The sequence below is a fragment of the Uloborus diversus genome, chromosome 3 (genome assembly GCF_026930045.1).
Source record: "Uloborus diversus isolate 005 chromosome 3, Udiv.v.3.1, whole genome shotgun sequence".
Lineage (NCBI taxonomy): Eukaryota > Metazoa > Arthropoda > Arachnida > Araneae > Uloboridae > Uloborus > Uloborus diversus.
In genome coordinates this window covers 11924509-11940784 of record NC_072733.1, presented here as the reverse complement: position 1 = coordinate 11940784, position 16276 = coordinate 11924509, and positions in this window count along the sequence as shown.

The following is a 16276-nucleotide window of genomic DNA, read 5'->3' as shown; positions in this document are numbered from 1 at the left end:
TTGAGCAAAAGAAAACCAAAGCTGTTTACCTTTCGAAGTTCATATTTTTCTTTATGCTATGCTTTAGATTTACTTCAGCATAAAACTATTTAAACTAATACATATTTATTTTGTGTCATTTTAAGTTGTAAAAGGATGTATTTAAAGATTTACATTAGAGAGAAACTTTCCAGCTTCATTGGTTTCATTTTTCCTAACAATTACACTATCCATAGTTTCACTAAATAAACATAATTACATTTGTAATCTTTAAAGTCACTCATTTGAAGAGTTTTAATTTATTGACTTCTCGTCTGAAATATTCTTTTAATAAGTGCATAGGAAAAAGTAGACAAAAGAAACAAGAATAGAAAAAAAATGTAGAAACATTTTATGACTTAACATGACAGAATATAAATATCAGTTTTAGTTTATTGACACCTCTTTTGGAATATTTTCATTTAGTGAATATTGAAAAAAGTAGAAAATAATAACAATAATAACGAAAATTTTACTGCAATGGAAACATTTTATAACAAAACATATCAGAATATAATATCAGATCCCGGCAAATAAGATATGACGGAGACAAAGGAAGAAAAATGACATTAAATATAGATCAAAGAAACAAACATAACTCCCAACCGTAGAATAAGTGTGCTCGAAGATTCATAAGATTATCTGCTCCTTTCACAAATGCAATAAATCTTATTTTCTGTAATTAAATATTTATCTAAAGAACACTCTGCAGAATGTTATCCTCTTTTGGCTGCAGTTTCTTCCTGAAAAATGGAAGTTTTACGTGGGTGATTTTTTGCCGGGTTAAGAATGTCATTACTTTTTGCTATTTAAGAATCATTATTACTTCCTTTTCCAAAAAAGGAAGTATTGTATTCGCGAAAATTTTTTTACTCAAAATTCGGCCTTAATTTCCATTTTGCTCAGCCCCGAATTAACGTTGAGTTTTTTTTTTCAACCCGACCACCCGCAGATAAATGCCTAAGAACGTACATAAACACCCGAAATATCCATTTTGACAATCCCCGAGTTCATTACAACGACTTTTCTCGTGACGTCCGTATGTACGTATGTATGTATGTGCGTATGCGCGTATGTGCGGATGTGGGTATGTATGTCGCATAACTCAAGAACGGTATGTCCTAGAATATTGAAATTAGGTACGTAGACTCCTAGTGGGATCTAGTTGTGCGCCTCCCCTTTTGAGTGCCGTCGGGTGTTTCTAAAGGGGTCTTTTGCCCCTTTTTAGGGGGAAATCATTGTTAATTTTGATGTATACTCAAGTGGTGTTACAATTTGGCGGACACTTGGCGATATATCGCCAGTCTTTTGGTAGCCATGTTTTGTTGCCAAATTCGGCGGATTTTTTTTTTTTTTTTTTTAAGTCTGGTTTCAATTTGTCCACTTGTGGTGATATTTAGAGAGCAAACGATTGAATCACATTAAAATTGCCAATAATGGGAAAATGACATTAAAATTGGAGTAAAAGGAAGTCATGTGATGCACACACATCAGCTCGTTTTTTTTTTTGTGATAACACATTTTTGAATTCATTAAATTAAGATATTTCGGCACGGGTACAAAGAAATGTGTTAAAAGTATGTTAAATGTGACGAATATCCAAGGAATAATTATTTAACCACTAAGCAGTCGAGAGCTGATCATTCCATTTTGCTTTACTGCTTGTATATGATTAGTGGGTTTAGAGCTTTAGTATAGAAATGCTAATGATTTTATTTCGAAGCATTTGAAAAACCTTGATTTGGCGAATGAATCTTCGATAAAGGAAGACATTTCTTATCTTTTAAAAAATAATCGATCTTCCAAAGTTATTAGAATTTGAGATCGTAGCTGAGGCTCCTAGAACTCTTCAAAAAAAAAAAAAAAAAAGAAAAAAAAAACCCATAAATAAATAAAAAATAAATAAATAAATAAATAAAATTAAAAATTAATTTGAATTTTGACACCTGGAATTCAAACTATGTTTTTCGCAATAACGAGTGTGTGTGTGTATGTAGGCGTGTGTGTGTGGGAGGGTATGTGTGTTTGTGTGTAGGGGGTATGTGTGTGTAGGAATGTGTATTTGTCTGTCTGCAGGTATGAGTGTGTGGGTTGTTGTGTGTGTGTATGTGTAGGTGTCTGTATGTATGCGTGTATGTGTTTGTGTGTGTATATGTTTATGTATGTGTGTAGGCGTATGTATGTGTCTATATGTGTTTGTATGTGTGTGTACGTACGTGTATGTATGCGTGTAAGTGTAGGATATTGACGCAACCTGGAGACGGTTTTCGCTAGAGGAGCAGCATCGTGAGGAGCCGATCGACGGTGATCTGCAGAGGGTGCTGTCGGGAAAATAAAATGATAGAACCTCAAAACAGTCAAATGAAAGCAATAAGCAATCGTGATTGCTCAAAATAATTAAATAAATAAATAAATAAATAAGTAAAAATATATATGGTACGCATGAACAAGAAAATAAACTTTGACATAGTCGCTGCGCTTTATTTTTCTCGAAGAGTTTTAGGAATCTAGACACAAATACAAACTCTTATAATTCTGTAAGAAGGATTATTTTTTGAAAGATAATAAATTTCTTTTCCTTCATCAAAAGATTCACTTGCAAAATTAACTTTGTCAAATGCTTCAAAATAAAGTCATTATTATTTCCATTTGAGGCAGTGAGAAGCCAAGGGATGTAAGTGCCAAAATTAAAAGTTTGGAGATAATCATTAGAAATAGTAGAATAATTTCTCCTGTACTTTAGGGCGAGCGATAGTACTAGTAGCTTTGGTGGGTGGTGCTATACAGCATGACTTAGAAAAACGAGTTGATGTGTGCATCACATGACTTCCTTTTACTCCCATTTAATGTCATTTCTCCATTATTGGCAATTTTAATGTGATTCACTTGCTTACTCTCTGTTGTTGTTGTTGTTTTTAATCTCCCTTTTGTATGACGGAGTCAGACCAAATCGATGAAGCCGTTGACCCTTATGAAATCTGACACTAGCAGTGGACTGTCGAATATGTCGTTCCAGTCCAATCCCAGGCAGCTCAATATATGCTGTGGTGATTGTTGGCATTTAGGGCAGATGGGGAACCACTTGGCGCTTCCAGAGAAAGTGAGACTTTTCAGATGTCCACTGGCGAGGCGAGACAGAAGGGTGTTAGTCTGCCTGTCACAGGGAAGGGCAAGAGATTGTCCTGGCCTTTTGCCTTTGTACCAATTGTGAGATGGAGGTGTTAACCATTTTTCTTTATTATTGGCTTTTTGCTTGGAGAACAGTTCTAAATAGGTGAGCTCCGAGGTGAAAGGTGTTGGATGGGCAAGACTCTCTTAAACTCTCTCTAAATATCCCCAACAGTGGCCAAATTGAAACAAAATTTTAAAAAATTAAAAAAATCGCCAAATTTGTCGCCAAGTTGGCGACAAAACTTGGCGACCAAAAGACTGGCGATATATCGCCAAGTGCCCGAAAAGTTATTACACAACTTGAGTTTTCATCGAAATTAACAATGATTTCCCCCAATGGAGGCAAAAGACCCCCTTAGGAACATCCGAATGCAACTAAAATAGAAGGTGCACAACTAGACCCCACTAGGAGTCTACGTACTAAATTTCAACTTTCTAGGACATACCGTTTTTGAGTTATGCGAGATACATACACACATACACACATATGCCCATACGCACATACGCCCATACGCACATACATACGCACATACGGACGTCACGAGAAAATTCGTAGTAATTAATTCGGGGGTCGTTAAATTGGATATTTCGGGTGTCTGTACGTTCCTAGGGATATATCCACATGTGATCGGGTCGAAAAAAAAAAAAAAAAAACTCAACATTTATTCGGGGGTTAAAAGGAAGTAAAAAAATCAATAAATGCCTACCTTGGATCTGAACTTGAAACGCACTTTACTCGAAACTTTAAAAAGTCCACCTACATCCCTTTGCTTCTCATTGCGTCATTTGAAAGGATTTTTTTTTTTAAATTCATTCTCTTTTAATTCATGCTGTAAAATTTTTACGTATACAGAGTGTCCCAAAATGACCACATAAACTCTTCACAGCTAAGTTCCTCATTAGGAGTACATAGAGCTCTAAGAAGTGTTCCAGTACGATCCATAGCTTACAAGAAAAATACAAAAAACAAAGCATGATATCACTGTCGGTGCAAGGAAAAAAACACTTTATTTGACATATCAACAGCAGTATACGTACATTACATATAACAACAAATACGTGTAATGAAGTTTTAAACATTATCGCCTGGAAAGATATGCAAATACTGTTGTTGACATGTCCAATAAAGCGTTTTTTCCTTGTACAGTCATAGAAAAAAAAAAAAACGAAACACTCGATCGTATTCAAAGACTATTGACACTAGAGACACGTGTAAGGTGTCATTGTTTCAGGAATAAAAAGTTCTACATAATTATGGTAAAAAAATTGCTGTTAAGGGGTCGTCTTCATATTAAAACGAGCATCAACTTCGAATTTTTCAATGAGAGCCCCCTTTTTTTATCACATATTTGTGATCAACATCTTTTTTTAACTTTGTATACAAAGTTTTGTTTAATTCGATCCAGCCGTTACTTCAGAATCGAGTTTTGAAAAATTCCTCTCGTAATGTTAAAACGTATTTTGATATTTTTACTCATAACACAAAAACTAGATTAGGCACGGCAAAGATTTTTTTTTATACCAAAATATGAATTGACCCAATAAAAAAAACATAATTTACAACACCTAAAATGTAATTTTAGTTTTTTTATGAATTATTTTAATATTTTTTGAAAAAAAATATGATCTGAAACCATATTAAATTTTAACAGAAAAACAATCTAGAAGAGCTTTTATGTGGGAATCCAAAATTTGAGCTCAAAATATTCAGTAGTTTTTGTGCTGTGCTTAAAAATTCATTTTTTCCTACTTTAGGGGACCGTATACTTTTTTAAAACAGAAATTATAAAAGTTGGTTTCTTCGTAAAAAAAGAAAAAAATTGTTCAACAAAATAAGCAAACCAATTATAACGTGGTTTTTCTACATTAGAATTACGTCAATGAATTTTTTAAATGCATAAATTTATTCGCTGTCTCTGCAGAAGAACAACACAATATTGCAACCGTCAGTTTTTTTGTGGATATCGTTCAGACGTCAATGTGTAAATAATGCGAAACACTCCTTCATTGTCTAATAAAAGAATATTTTATAGAACTTTTTAAAATAAAAGCTACACTTAAAATACTTCTGTTTTTTTTTCCTTCTTTTTCTTTCTTTCTGCGTTTAGCCATTGCCTTTTGTAAAACAATAACTCAAAAAAAAAAAAAAAAAAATTTGAACTTTGACATCTTGAATTCAAATTATGTTTTTCGCAATCACCAGTGTGTGTATGTAGGCGTGTGTGTGTGTAGTTGTGTATGTATGCGCATGTGTGTAGGACATGGATGCAACCAGCATCGTGAGGACCCGGTCGACGGTGATGCTGCAGAGGGTGGCGGTGGGAAAATAAAATCAAAGGACATCAAAACAGTCAAATGAAAGCAATGAGCAATCATGATTGCTCAAAAAAAAAAAAAAAAAAAAAAAAAAAAATATATATATATATATATATATATATATATATATATATATATATATATATATATATATATATATATATATATATATATATATATATATATATATATTTGAATTTTTGCATCTTGAATTTAAATAATGTTTTTCGCAATCACGAGCGTGTGTGTGTATGTATGCATGTGCGTGCGTATTGTGTATGCAGTGCTGTGTGTGTACGCGCGTGTGCGTGTAGGCGTTCGTGTGTGTGTGTACGCGCGTGTTCGTGTAGGCGTTCGTATGTGTGTGTACGCGCGTGTGTGTAGGCGTTCGTGTGTGTGTGTGTATGTGCATGTGTGTGTGTGTAGGTGTGTGTATGTATGCGTGCGTGTGTGTTTGTAGGTGTGTGTATATATGCGTGTGTGTGTGTGTGTGTAGGTGTGTGTATGTATGCGTGTGTATGTGTAGGATATTGACGCAACCTGGAGACGGTTTTCGCCAGAGGAGCAGCATCGTGAGGCTGCCGGCTGACGATGGCGCTGCAGAGGGTGCTGGTATGGAAAATAAAATGATAGCACATCAAAACAGTCAAATAAAAGCAATAAGCAATCGTGATTGCTCAAAAAAATTAGCATGCACAACTTTTTCACAGAAACATACAACAAAACCTCATTGTCTTGCTAGTCATGTTGCAATAGACAGTGTAGAATTAATGACTCTTCCCGGAGATAATTTATTAAAAGGAAAAATTATTGCCTTGTCTAAATCGGGGAAAAGTATTCGAAAAATAGCCGACAGTGTGAAGTTTCGCCTTTAACAGTATCCAGATGGGTCAATAGGTAATATTTGCTGTTAGATAAGTTTACTGGTTTTTAGGAATTAATTTTTTTTTTTGGACAGTGCTTGAATAATTTTCCATGCGTTAGGATGTAGTAGAGGAGTATTCTGCACAAAAGTAGTAGTTGTGGCTAATTGTGACCTTTTTTTTTTTTTGACTTCGTCAAAGATTTAACAAAACATTAATTTGCGTGTTAGATTGAGTTTTTGTCTATTCTTAATTATAATTTAAATACTATTTTTCTATTTACTTTCTCTGTCATGGTCCGTGCATTTCACATTAAAATCATTCTCGCAAGACAAAGATAAAATTTCAAATTATTTTCTTCCCTTTCGAACAACATGGAAAAATATCGTCAAAGAAAGAAAGTGAAAAAAATTATTGTGATCAACTAATGCTTGCCTATTTTATTAGATGCATGTTTTTCGGAATCCATTATCTGAATATTCGGCTCCAACTTTCTGACACTGGAACTAATTCTACTTTCTGTTCTTATTCTTTGAAGATAAAACGGGCCACATGGACCAAATTCGCGGGCTGAATGTGAACCGCGTTTCATAGCGATGTATTTGCGGTTTGGTTATCCCATTCGATGGCTGCTGTGGATCCAAATAATGCGCACAGCAACCCTGAACTGGATTTAACCGAACAATGAAGCAGGTGTCTTGTCATTGAAGCTGAGAGTGCCTAAAAACTGGTGGATGAAGAAAATTTTTCTCACCAGTGAGATGCCGTAAACATACAGCAGATAAATTTACTTTATCTACCAGTTTATTCGCACTCTCAGCTTCAATAAGGTGACTTCTGCATCCCGCATGATTAGTTTCGTTTCCAATCTGCGAAATTTACAGCGACGTCGAAATTGTAGCATCTGGATAGCTCAACCCGCCTGTCGGATATGCTGCGCATAATATTGCTATACGTGCGCCAGCTTAATGCCTGGTCCTATAGCAAATGTTAGTTTGCAGGTATATAGTGCGCGAAACAAAATCTTATAATGCTAGGTTTTGTTTGTAATGTTACAAAATCGGAGAAATGACAAGTAGTCAGATTTCGGTTCACTTTGGTTTAAGCTAAAATAACTTTTGTCTTTTTAAATTACGGGTTGGACCGTCTCGAATCTCGTTGCTAGAAACAGCATCGGGAAATTACTTTCCTAAATTGCTTTTTAAAGCCCTTACATATTTAACTAAAACCGCCGCGCCGGTTGTGTTATGGCTTTTTTAATAATACCACGCATTATAATCTTTCGCATAAATTAGGATTTGAAACAAATTCTCTTTTTTTGATCACAAAAAAGCCTCTAGAACAATTACTGTGTTTGTCCACTGGGTTAATTCAAATAACCAAATTTTTCCCAAATAAAGTTCGAGTATGAACGGTTTGCTCATCAACGGGTATTTATATTCTCCTGTTTCTGTTTTATTTTTTAAATTGATACTTCGTTCATTTTATGTATTTAGAGCAAATTTTCACGGAATAAATTGACCTTGCTTCGCTCGAGTCTCCAATCTGTTTAATGCTGCGTCTTCCCACGTAGTGCGGTATATTTTTTATATTTTTGTGTGTGATGACCCAAACTTCTGCCGATGTTCTGCGAAATTAAAAACGCGCAATTCCATTTTAATCAAAAGACTTTCTATTCATTCCAAAATAAACCTTTAACATAGGTGCAATACATATATCAAACATATTGACTTCATGTTTCTAGGTATAAGGTTGGATATTTACATTTCTATGAGGCTAATTTGCTGAATGATTATATAAGCAATCCAATATGTTCATATTAGAAAAGGCAAAAAGTTCCATTACTTTTAATTTGTCATTATTCGATTTACTAAACAACGATCTATACGATGAACCAGCCAAACCCCATCCGTCTTTCTTAGGTTAATCCAGATAGACAAAAATCAGTAAATATTTTTACTTTAAAAAAAAAAAATAAATGAAATTCGATCGTAAATCGCTTTTTGCCGCAACATAATCGGCTAAAATGTATCGGATTACGGAAAAAAAGAGAACTTCAAAAAATCATGAATTGAGCTGGATAATCTCGATCTTTCCTTTGTTTACATTCCGTTACTTGATGAGCCGTGACCTTGAAAGAAGCGTTTTCAATGTGGTGACGGTCCCTAAAACGTTTTTCGTTAATAACTTCTGTTCTACTGCACGGAATGCAGTGAAATTTCCTGGCTATATTTTGCTGTCTAAATATAATTATGTAGCAAAAATTAGGGGTTCCCATTTGAAAATCAAGAGTTGGTGCTCATTTTGCTTTGTAAATGGTCCCTCATCAAAATTTTACCTACGTAGTTTTAAAGAAGACTTTAAACCAAGTCGGATGACACCTTTCTTTCTTTTCTAGCATGTATAATAGCCGAATAATTAAAAGTGTTTCGTTTTTTTTTCTATGACTGTACCAGCAGTGACGTCATACTTTGTTTTTCGTATTTTTCTTGTAAACTATGGATGGTACAGAAACGCTTCTTTGGGCAGATTTTATGTAACGAGGAATCTAGCTGTGCACAGTTTATGCGGTCATTTTGGAACACCCTGTATATTTGCAATTCACTCCCGCTATTTCAAACTACGGCTTATAATTTCAATATATTTGAATATTAGGAACTATCATGTATCTTAATAAAAACAAATCAACTGTAAAGAAATGTATGTGCTACTAGTAGGACCATGTAATCTCCCCCGCAATGCGTACGTGTTTTTAACTACAAGCATTTTTAAAGAAAGTTAATACTTTATATCTGCATACATCAGAAAAAGACTAGCGTAAGTCTAGTTGTTGCTATCTTTCAGGAGAGCGGAAAACTTTCGACTGGCGCATACAAAGGATGAGACTGACACTCCTTTATGATTGTAAAAATTTTTAAAGGGACTCCTGTTATAGAATTACGTTGTGATGACTTGATGCGGAATAAGATTTTGCATATAAAGCCGTAATAACCTTAAAATGGTCATTTTTGAAGTTTCGTTAGTCTGGGTCTGAGGTACAGATATTATGATGCGCAATAGTGCCTTACTATCGGATATATAGAAATCAAAAGCCAAAGTTTAAAGTTCCGGGAGTAAAGTGCAAATATCGTCGCGTCCGAGCAACAGTAAGGCCATCCAATCCCAGGAATTACAGGATGGTATCCAACTGTTCTTTGAGGCGGTAATGGGTCAAAACTTCGCGGCCGAAACTTCGCCGGTTAATACTTCGCGGTCAAAACTTCGTGTGGACAAAACTTCGCGCGGTCAAAACTTCGCGTGGACAAACTTCGTACGGTCAAAACTTCGCGGGGACAAATTTTCGCGCGGTCAAAACTTCGCGTGTATGTTCTGGATGCACTGTTAAAAAAAAACCTCAGAGTTCAGGTAGTTTTCTGACTGATATTAACAGAATATTTCCGTAATGCTTTAAAACGTATTTTTTCCTTACAACAACAGAAATATCACGAAAGGAAGTAACGAAAACAGAATTTTTCCATTTCTAGGGTTTCCGCTGTGCTGTACTTTGTTAGTATTCTGATTAGCCTTCAAGTTATGATAAACATTGCTTTTTGATAGTGCTTATTAAATCGCACTATTACATTTTGTTAATTAAAAGCTTATTTAGAATAACAACTCAGATGTCGTAGACAAAATAGATAGCTTGCTATTTCATGTCTGGAAAGTAATATACTCGTATGTCGAAATTGTTTTTACGCCTTTGGGCTTTGTAAGTTAGGAAAAATGTTTGCGCCATTTTCAGACAGGCAGATGTGTTTTGATCGTCCTGGTGATTTGATGTGGGTTTTACTGAGTCAGTATTAGAATATTATTGCGGTGTATTATTTTGCTCAATACTTCGAACAATTCTATTCGTTAGTCATATTGTGTGTTCTAGCGGTGAGAATAGTTTTAGGATCTCGTGTTATACATTTAAAATAAAGGCTATTGGATTACTTGTGCCCAGATGCAATGGAGACACTTAAATTTAGCACCGCTGATCACATGTAAGTATTGTTGAATATCTTTGTACATGTTAATATACTAATGTATTTTTCCTGTTAATATGCATTTGATAGAATTCCGATGGTAGCTGATTTAGAATTTATAGAACTATTATAAAGTAACTGTTTTTGCTCTAACGCGTAGTATTCTTGAAAGTCATTAAAACGTTAAATGGCCAACATTTCGTATCAACCGGAGATTATCGTGGTGTGCGAGCAAAACAGAAAAAAATCACTCAGTTTTTTTTTTTTTTTTTTTGACAGATTGAAAGTAAACATTTTGAATCTCTAAATAAAAGTATTTCTTGCTGTTATATTTTTTGCGAAAAGATATAGCAGATTGTTAATCTTTGAAAATACAATTACAATTTTGGCAAGAATAAGTTTTCTTGACTACTTAGAAATCTGGAAACATTCATTACTCTTTTCGGGATTTCATTTATAATAAAAAATATAAATTATTTAATTTATTTCCTTTGGATCTCATCCAACAACTTATTTGAGATTATTGCAAGTTTCTTGTAAGAACATTTCGGGTAAAACGAACTGATTGATATGTTTAGCCTAAGTATAATGCTTATGCACTAAAAATCTATGTTGCTATTCCAATGAGTGAAAAATGCGGAAATCACCGGGGAGGGGGGGGGGGTATACATCATCTGAGCAAAAAATTCTTCACGCTTATGTCAATGATTCTGTTTTTAAACACAGTAAATTGGTATGCGGTACTCTCCATTAGGTATATTATTCCATGATAAAGTCAACCGGTTTTTAATGGTATTTTATTTGACTCATTCAAATAAAAATATTCTATTTTTCATGTATGATTTTCCATGCCACGTCAGAATATGTACGAGGGGATGTCAAAGGAAATATTGAACAGTATCAGCATCAGAAATTGGTGTTTTATTCAAATCCACTAATTTCCTTGTTGGTACATTTCGATTATTTTTATTCATCTGAAGGTGCAAATTTCGAGATAGATGCTTGAAAGGTAAGTTATCAAGCAAAAATTTCACTTAAAACATATTTGAATAATAAATACAAATTAAAAAAATAATAGTTTTTAAATAGTTAACTATTTTTCTATTATATATCATTTTAAACATAGGATAGAAAAACGAGAATGAAATTTCAGTAAAATATGTGAAAATGAGAAACGAAAAAATTGCGCAACGAAAAATCAAGAACCGAAAGTTCTGTAAAGACACAGAAAATTTAAAAACGGAAAAATAGATCAACGGAAAGAAGATAAATGGAATTTTCGATAAATCACGGGAAATTTATAAACGGAAGAACAGAACTAAACGGAGAAATGAGAAATGGAACTTCTGTTAAGTCACGGAAAATAATTTAACGGAAACGTAATATTTACGGCAATTTTGCTGCCGGTACTTTATCCGTTATTTTCAGGAAATTTTTTTTAACAGTGTAGGCGAAGTCACGAAGTTATGAATCAGCGAAGTTGACAGCGCGAAGTTTTGTCCACGCGAAGTTTTGACTGCGCGAAGTTTTGACCGCGCGAAGTTTTGCCCAAGCGAAGTTTTGTCCACGCGAAGTTTTGTCCGCGCGAAGTTTTGACCACGCGAAATTTTGATCACGCGAAGTTTTGGCCGCGAAGTTTTGACCCCAAACCTTTGAGGCGACGAAATATGCTTAAAACTATTGAAATATATAATATAAATATATATAATATAAATGCATTGAACAAATTAAAAAAAATGAATAGATGCATATTTCGCATCGATATTTATACTGATAAGTAGCAATTCTCGAATCTTATAGCGTTAACACTTCACTATTTTTCAATTTCTGTGGAAATTTTGCAGCTGTCGTTTATTCTATACTAGCGGTACCCGCACGGCTTTGCCCGTAGTAGAAAATTAAAAGGTCATTTGGTTCGTCTATATATTTGCAAGTAATGGATGATGAATTTCCCGACAATTTGCTGTCTTCATTTGCTCACTCATGTTGAGGTTCCACGTTATGAAAATTTGGTAATTTACTCTTCCACGTTATGATAATTTGCTCGGTAAAATGTTTTTAAAATTGGAATAGAAAAAGAACAAAATCGATTTTTCGAAAAATCGCTTCGAGGTGCTCACCCCTATGCTACGAACTAACTCTGTGCCAAATTTCATGAAAATCGGTCGAACGGTTTAGGCGCTAGGCGCGTAGCAGACATCCAGAGACACAGACTTTCAGCTTTATTATTAGTAAAGAAGCAGACTTTTGCATTTAAAAGGTCTCCTCGTAATCTCGAAGCACGTTATATGCAGTTTCCTAAAGCTTTGTTCAGACTAATGTTGCGTTAATATCTTTTATATACAACTGTTATTCCAACTTGAAAATGATTCACATCAAAATCAAACAAAACTTACCATATTTTTCTGTTGTCTAATATTTCAAGTTTAGTGTTCAATATTTCAACGCAAAGCTACAAAAAAAAAGAAAACAATAACGTAAAGCTACCACGTTCCATTTTCCCTCGAATGTCTTCAAGAGAACGATATTTCTGTCAGAAATTGGAAAAACTGATTAGAGTTACCTGAAAAAAGGGGAAAATTGATTTGAACTTCACTTTTCAACGACGCGACGCTGAAACAAAAAGATTTGGGCAAAAGGTTATTCAAAATTGGAAAATTGATTTAGTTATGTATAGTTACTAGAATGCAACTTGCGCGCCGTTTTCAATCCAAATACGACTGTATTTACAAAAATGCAATAGCAAAAAATGTAGCAATTAGTTACAAAGAATTCAAAAAATAACTTTAATTGTCAAAATTAGAGAATAAGAAACGGTAACCAATTTTGAATCTAGAGCAAAAAAAGAGTTTCTTAAACTCTTACGACTTACGGATCGCATGTGGCCTACCGAGCTCAAGGCCAACCGAGGTAGTCAAAATGTTGAAAAACCTTGAAAAATTTTTACTAAAATGCTTTTAGATGTTTATCAATTAAGTTTTTTTTTAAATTTTCGATTCGTTTTTGTCTTAACTTAAGAAAAGTAAATTCCTAAATCTGTTTGTTTTTTGCTTAAGTTTTTGAAAATTTAAAAATATTAAACATTTCAAATTTGGAAAAGATCATTTCTAAAGGTAATATTTTATATTTTAAATTGTGAGTATTAAACATTAATACTCAAAAAATATTAAACATTTCAAAATTGAAAAAGATCATCCCTAAAGGTAATATTTTATATTTATAATGGAGTATAAAACATTAATACTCAATTATCATTATTATATTGTCATTATACTAAACATTAATACTCAAAAAATATTAAACATTTCAAAATTGAAAAAGATCACCCCCTAAAGGTAATATTTCATATTTTAAATTGAGTAGTGCTTTCAAAGTAGTATAAGTTTACGTGAAATGTTAAACTTTTAGAGCAGGATATTAATGTTTACGAGAAGAACACTCCGCTCCCCTCTCGTAAATAGCCTTGAAATATCCATCAAAGAAATGAATAAAGGTTTTTAGTAACTAAAGCTCTGATGCAAAATATTCAACAATATAATTTGGGAATAATTAGCCTAAAACGAAACGTAAGCCATTTATTTCATGAGCGATTTTTTTTCTTATTTTAGGTGAAATATGAAGCTCTCAATAAGTTAGTATATATGCATTTGAGCGTTTTAATGAAACATAAATTTGACATGAAACAAATACCCTTGTTAAAGAACATTAGAAAATGAAAAAATGTTAAAATTTGAGCAACTAAAGAAAAAGGTAAACGTAAGCCTACAAATAAAATAATAAAAAGAATATTTACAGTCCTAGTTCGCTATCATTAGGTTTATCAAAAAGATCACCGGCAGCGGGGAACTTCCAAATAGTGCTTTTGTTTTTCAGTGTTACACCGCAGTCATAACTTGGGTGAAGTTATGGAGTGCTGTCATATACGAATACTTCAGTCGCATGTGTTGGCAATGATAGCGGTGCTACCAGCAGCCATTTTTAACAGAACAATGCTCTGTCACACACAGCAAGGGAGTACGTGTTTGTCAAAATCTATACCAATGAAGCACAATAAGCAAAAACCATAGTTTCATTTTTTAAACATAAATTGAAAAAATTCTTTTTCAAATAACACACAATGTTTGAGGTCAGACTGGAAGATTTATGCATTGTACATTAATACTTTTTTGAACGCATTCCAAATACTATAGAAGAGTTATACGATGCCTTGAGGGCGACATGTAATGCATATACCAAAAAATCACACATCAGAGTCAAATAACTCCGACGATTTAAGCAAACTAACTTGAAATTAATACGCGTTAAAGAAGTCATAATCATATTCCAAAGTGAGCGAAAACGAAAAATATGTGAGCTAGTCAAAGTGTCTTAACTATTTCTAGAAGAAAAAAAAACTTTCTGAAGAACATAAATTTTTTCTATTTTCGCATGACTCTTGGAAAAGAAAACTTAAACATGAGAGAACTGTTAGAAGAAACATATACCCTACGCAACTTTTACCGTAAATGAGAAAAAATGGTTTAGCCTTGGGACCTAAAGCAGTAATCTAAGACAATCATTTTGTGCTCTGTTCACTTCTTTCCCCTAGAGGCATGTGCTAAAATACGTTGACAAGTCGAAATATAATGAAAAAAAAAAAAAAAAAAAAAATGCGTAAAAAATAATTTTATATTTTTCTTTGCAAAGATGTTTTCATTTTTATATTGGGCCGAAGGTCAATTATTAGATTTTTCTATCAAGAGATAAGAGATAAAGCTATAAAACAGAATTTGCGATGTGACAGACTTTTCTGAAGAAAATCAATAAAAAGAAATGAGGTACTCAATTGTATTAAAAATTCAATGTACTAAAAACCATGAGGTATATAATAATTTACACATTCCATGTTCAACACACACACACACACACACACATATATCTATATATATATAAATCTCGTGTCACGATGTTTGTTCGGGGTAAACTCCGAAACTACTCAACCGATTTTTCTCAAATTTCATATCAATGTGTCATTTGGTCCAACTTAAAAGATAGGATAGTTTTTATAATTTTTTACTGCAAATTTCATATTAATTATGCAATAATAGTGTGAATTAATTGTTTAGTTCTAAAAATTCTTAATAGATGGCGGTGTAAGTTAATTAATCGATATAACTCTAACGTCGTATGACTTACTGCTAAAAACACCATGATAAAAAAAGCTCAGAGATGTTGCTTAGAATTTCCATATAACGTTTCGGGATATTACAGGTTATTATTTACTTCCTGAGAAAATCAACTATATTTTTCAAAACGTTTCCTTGAATTGCTACAAATTGAAGATTTCACACCGTTGTGAAAACTATTTTTCTCCACCAGTATCAAGATTAACTAAACGTATTTAATAGGTGTATCGGTTTCGGAGTGATTGCGGTTTGTCTAGATTGACTCAACACCCAATGAGTGCGAAAAGTTATCTGGATCACGAAGCTTTGCAAGAGTTGCAGCGGAACTACATTCGAGCTACTTGCTTTAGAGTCTGTCTTCGCGTTGGCAATGCGTGTATTAATGCTTTGAGAGCTTTCTTAGAAAAGCAGGAAGGTTCCAGGCTATTATATTAATCCTGCGTTAGGCTTCTCTGCAGGTGCCAGAATCATAACTGCCTTTTTAACCAAGAAGACTACTGAATTCTTCAAAAGTTTTCCAGGTTTATTTCAGGAAAGTTAATGAATTTAAGCGGAAAACAATTTTTTTCTTTATTTTGTTCCCCAGGAAATTTTTAATATCATTAATTCTTGCAAAGATACATTCGCAACAGAAAATTGCAGTGACAATTGCATCGTCAGGCATTGCTGCTACTTTTTTCAGATGGTACACGAACAGCACATTCAGCTTTAAAGTTGCCTATTAAATATTCATAAC